Raw genomic sequence first — 5,504 nt, 5'->3', positions numbered from 1 at the left:
TGAGAGGTGCAGCAGTTACTCCAGATAAAAGAAAGCAACAGAGTACAGTTGCAGATGAGTGCAGCTTAAAGCAACAAGGGATAAAATAACAGTAATATAGACATGAGGATTTTTGGAATGAAAGAAGAAAATTAAAAGCACTTTCCCATGCCCAAAAGAAAAATTTCTAAAGCAATTCAATTTTGAATCAATAATGAACTGGGAACACATAAACTGTTATGGTTTGGGGTTGTGATACGTAACTGCTGAATAATATTTTCAGTTTGATCTATTAAATTTCTAAATTGCTTGCTTACTGGGATTGCCAGTAACCCTCAATTTAATAAATGAGCAACAGCATAGCTTGCTTACCCTACAACTCCCCCAAACCTTTCTCCGTTTTAAGCTACAGCCTACACAATGGAACAGGATTATATTTTAGCAATAATACCATTTTATAGTTGGAATCCCCTTCAGTTTCAAGTAAACAGCAGCAGTGACTCATTACAAGGCATTTAAAAAAGGGGATTTCCTACTGAAGTAAAACACCAATGAACATCAGAGAAAAAAAATCAGAGGACATGACAGCAAAGAGGCAGTCCAAGGATCCAATCAAATAGAAGTAATAGCTTTTATTTCAGCTGGAGGTGCGTGATCCAAACTGGAAACTTTATTCTAAAACCGAAACTAGAAATACTGAAATGTGAGCCTTTGCTCTGACACCGGCAGAGCCAACACAAGTCTGCTCTCATCAGTCAGCAGCGGTTTTATAGTTTGTGCTCCATCCTAGATTCTGAGAGATAGAACCTTGGTACACATCACTTACAATACTGTATCTTACACTGAACTAGGCTTTGGCTAAATTATTACACAAGACAACAGAGAAACTTGTTATCGAGCAGCAAACCATTGCCCAATACCTGCGCTCGTACCATGAGTCAGAACGGAGCAGGCTACTGCTTTCAGTAAGTACAAAGGTCATTTTTGCAATTACTGTTTCTACTAAAGATAAACTCCCACACACAGTGAAAGCAAGAGGATGGTTACAAACTACGTGGGATGTTTCATACATAGGCTGTACAAACCAGGGACTCCTTCTGCCTTGAATACAAACGCCTGCAACGAGGATTTTTATTAACTGGGTGACCGTGAGGTTCTCGGGGAGCACATTCACAGTGGCGTCATGTTCCTTGGCGGGGTAAGATCAGCAGGCAGAGGATAAAACTGGGGGCTGTTCTGCCATGGAACCACAGCACTACCTCAACCAGGTCATACTTTTTGTCTGCTTCTGACAGCTTGGCCCTCCAACAAAAGATACTACTGCTCACCAAGTATCGCAGTATTTAGCTGTCATCTTGGGACTGAGTTTATCTACCTAAAGTTCTACCTCTTCGCTACAGAGAGGAGAGTACAGGAAGTAATAACAAAAAGTCATTCTGTCTTCTACTCCTGTAGAGTTTGCAGATAACCAAAACACCATGAAATTGAGCAACAGTTGAAATATCTCACTTCCAAAGACCAGGCATAACGAGAGGTGAGCAGGCACTGCAAATATATGTTAATTCACATGGAATTTTCTAAACACTAGTCTGTTTGCAAAATGATAATTCATTAAAACCCACAAATCTTCTGCAGAAACCGTGCTGAAGGCCACAGCTAAGCTATCCTCAAAGCACCACAAGTATAGAAAATTCATTATTAAAAATAGTGCCTCCACAGAGAATTAGTATTTATTAAGCAGTAATATGGAAAAAGAATTTCAGTGAAACCAAGTCACATAGGCTCTGAATTAATTACATAACTATTTTTTCCCCTGAGTTTCATGTCAGCTAACTCAAATGCGTTTCGTGTAATGAAGCTAAGTCTTCTTATGCCAAAGGAGAGGTCAACACATGGTAGGGCAAAAAAAACACCATAAAATTTAGCACCAAATTACCCAGGAAACAACAGCAGAGAGCACAGAAATGCTCTCAATATGAAAGAGAAATAAATTAAGCCAAAATTTGAATGGCATGTTGAGTGAAACCACAGCATTTCTCTTATTTTGTTACCACCATTTATCTTATTCTTTGCTAACGGCTATTTTTTATTTTTAAGAAGGGCTAATAATAAATATTCTCTTATCACATGCAAAGCCTGCATTTTCTCAAATAAGAGCCTGCAAAAGAATTCACAGCTGGTTATACCACTCACCTTGTTTTTCCCACTCAAGTTGGCCTCATCAGCTGTGAGCACTTGGATTTTGAGAGCCTCTGAATATCACCTTCTCCAGCTCTCTTACCCTACCCTACAGATCCATCCTGCATCTACGGTGTCATTCTCAACCCAGGGAGCTGAGAAGTAAAGTTAACTACCACCCTCACTAGAGCAGAAGCAAGCACCTAACTGTTATTTCTCATAGTGCTCGTGCCCTTTACAGAGGAAAAGGGCAGTTTTCAACCTATAGCCTTACTCCACAAAATCTGGCAAGCACTTTAGCTTGTAGCCAGTGAAGATGAAGCTGTGATAATCGTTATTTTTAAAGCTGCTGAGTTAATAGATTTGATAGCTGAAGAAATGAGAAGGAAGTTACTCTTCCTTGGTGCAGCAGAAAACAAGGAAATCAAGTTGAAGAACCATGCCAAAGTGCTTTGAACAGTCAAATGTGGCTTCATCTACTTGGGATTTTTTTTTTTGTGCTGGCCTGTATTGTGTTTAATGTTTTGAGGAAAAAATAAGCTTCAGGGTCAGTTCTAAGTCCATACACACAATTATTTCAGATGCCTTACCTCTGTTGCTCTTTGCTGAGAATATGTCACTAGAATACCAGGCTAATTTGAGGTCTTGTTACACTAGAAGCTGGGTCTGCATTATGAAGTTGCTTCAGATTACTTCATCCTTCCACCTTAGGAAAAAAAAGAAACAAACATCTGTGACAAAAATCAAAAGCCAGGAGGCTGTTTACATAGAGTTTCCACTTGAAATGATGTTTGTGAAAAATGAATTATATGTTTTGATAATTTTTTCATTCCAGGACTGGGGGTCTGATTGTCTACCTAAAGAATTTACTAAGAACAGTACTTTTTTTCAGCTGTTCCATAAAGAGTAGTGGGTATGATAATAGTCTAAACCCCAGTTCATCTAATTAAAATCTTATCAGTCTAAAATACATCTTATGAATTCACTTACAGTTAATAATACAGTTAAGATTTGCATATACAAACCTCCTGGTGCCTAATAGGTTTTGATTCTCTGGCATTATACTTGATCTTCCAGTGTCCCTCTGGGTCCTGAAGGCAACAGCACCAGTCATCCTTACACTGAAACACCAGGAGGGTATGACAGCTTATCAGCAGCATCCCAAGTTCTCCACTGGGAGGAGTTCACCACCCGTGTTGGGGGTCCCTCTAGGTGATGTTCATGTTTTCTGAACACAGACAGCTGCCAGCTGACGTCTGAAATCACGGCACAGTCCAGTCCAGCCCCAGGTAACATAAAGGATTAGTTTTTTAAATGATGACACATAGGTTCTCAGATATTTGTATAAGTAGTTTTTACAGAGCAAAGCTCAGATACATTAGGAATAAACAATTACTAAGCAATAACCACAGCAAAAGCTAGCTAAAGCCCCAAGTCACTCCATCACCAGCCCAGTACATCTCCTAGAGCCTTTTGCTATTTAGCAGGCTACAGAGCCTCTATCCCAACTGCCTCTGTAGCAACTGCAAAATATTTCTTACAAGGCAATATACCCAGCCTGCTGAGTCTGTCAGACGGCCCAAGTACAAGATCAGACAATTGAAGAGAGGAACAACTCACTAGACACCTGTACAGTCCTTGTCAGCACAGTCCTGACCAGTACCTGAGGAAACTCAAATCCATTTCTGGGCTGTAGGAGTCACCATGAACTTTATTATTTAAGTAATACATGTTGAGGAAAATAGACAAATCACTTTGATTACGTTTAAGGGTGTCTGAAGGAGGTAGCATCAGACTTAAAACTGAACTGGTTAAAAACTATAAAAACAACATGTGTGTATTTCAGCTTTGTTTTCATCCAAACCAAGTTTGTACGGCTGTTTCCTTCCAGCATTCTAATTAAAAAGGTTTAAAATGAAACTTCATGCTGGAGCATAAATTATTCCAAGTGCCAACAGTAGAGAATATCAACAATGAAATCAGTTAAAAATAGGACAAGGAGTCTAATATTTTTTACTTGCAGTATATTAATGAAATGAAATTTTTATAGCAATGAAAATCCTAAGAATTGCTATATTTCTGCTTAGTTGATTTGATTAACTACTTGAAGTTATCAGTTCTGAAATCTCAATTTCAAACTTGCAGATTTAGCTCATAAAGTAATAGTTCTAGAAACTGCACCAAAGGAAAATAAGTCACCATAAAATCTGACAACAAAAGGGTCATCTTTCAGTTCTCTGCTGTCCTTGGTCGCCAAAAAGCGTCTTCGTTGCTTATCTCATCCTCTCTACTAACAAGTTGCAAAGACAATCCTGAAAAAACATAGATGGGTACAGATATTTAGCTACATCCCACCTGAAGTATTCGGGCAACTTTTTGCCCAACAAGCCTTTCAGTTCATTTCTGCCTCAAAGATGAGTTACAGATAAATCTGACAAACATGCCACAAGGTGTCACTAGAGATGCATCAGCGAAAAATAATCCTCGGTCTCCTCTTGCCCTTTCTATGAAACGTTTGAAAACATAAAAAAAAGAGGAAAAAACCTGAAGACAAGGTCTGAGCAGAAGGATGCTTGCGCAGCACCATCCTATTAAGTAGCTAAGCAATAATTTGAACAATGAATAATCCAAGTACCTATAGATCAATGGGAAAGGCAAGTCGACTTCAGACATCAATTTTTAATCAACTAGCTCAAAAATTTGTACTAAGAAGTAGGACTCAAGCTTCCTTCACTGCTGGCTGGGGTTTGGATACTGTTTATGGCTGATGAATGAATTAATGGCTTTCTTGGTATATTTCTCTTTAATATCACAACTGTGATAGCATTGCCTTAATATGTTCCTTAAAAAAAAAAAACACCCTAAAACACAGAATAAATCCACAAAAAACCCCAACCAAACAAAAAACACAGCAAAATTTGCCATGTTTTTCGTGTGATTATCATTCAATCACTGTAAACTCAGCGAGCTGTTTTGCTTTCAAATCATTTTGATGGCCTTGCCTTTCTGTGTTCCTCCCTGCTCGTCAGCAAAATGTTTTCACTCCACTTCAGACATTGTAAACATACATCAATAACTCTTGGAAATGTTATTGGGCTTCACAAGCCCTGTGCAAATTATGACAAACATTTTCCACTTTTTCTCATGGTTTGTTTTACCTCCATTTATACTCTTCACACATTCAAACTAATAATTTCATAGAATCATGGATTAATCAAAAGAAATTCTGCAATTACGTCTGAACTAAGAATTTGTTCATTTCCCTAATATTTCTGGAGCTTTAAGTTACATGACTATTGCAAGATTTGTATTTTACAGCCCATCTTGACAAGTCACTAAACTTGTTT

The sequence above is a fragment of the Apaloderma vittatum genome, unplaced genomic scaffold (genome assembly GCF_000703405.1).
Source record: "Apaloderma vittatum isolate BGI_N311 unplaced genomic scaffold, ASM70340v1 scaffold2301, whole genome shotgun sequence".
NCBI lineage: Eukaryota > Metazoa > Chordata > Aves > Trogoniformes > Trogonidae > Apaloderma > Apaloderma vittatum.
Note: the sequence above shows the minus strand (reverse complement) of the source record.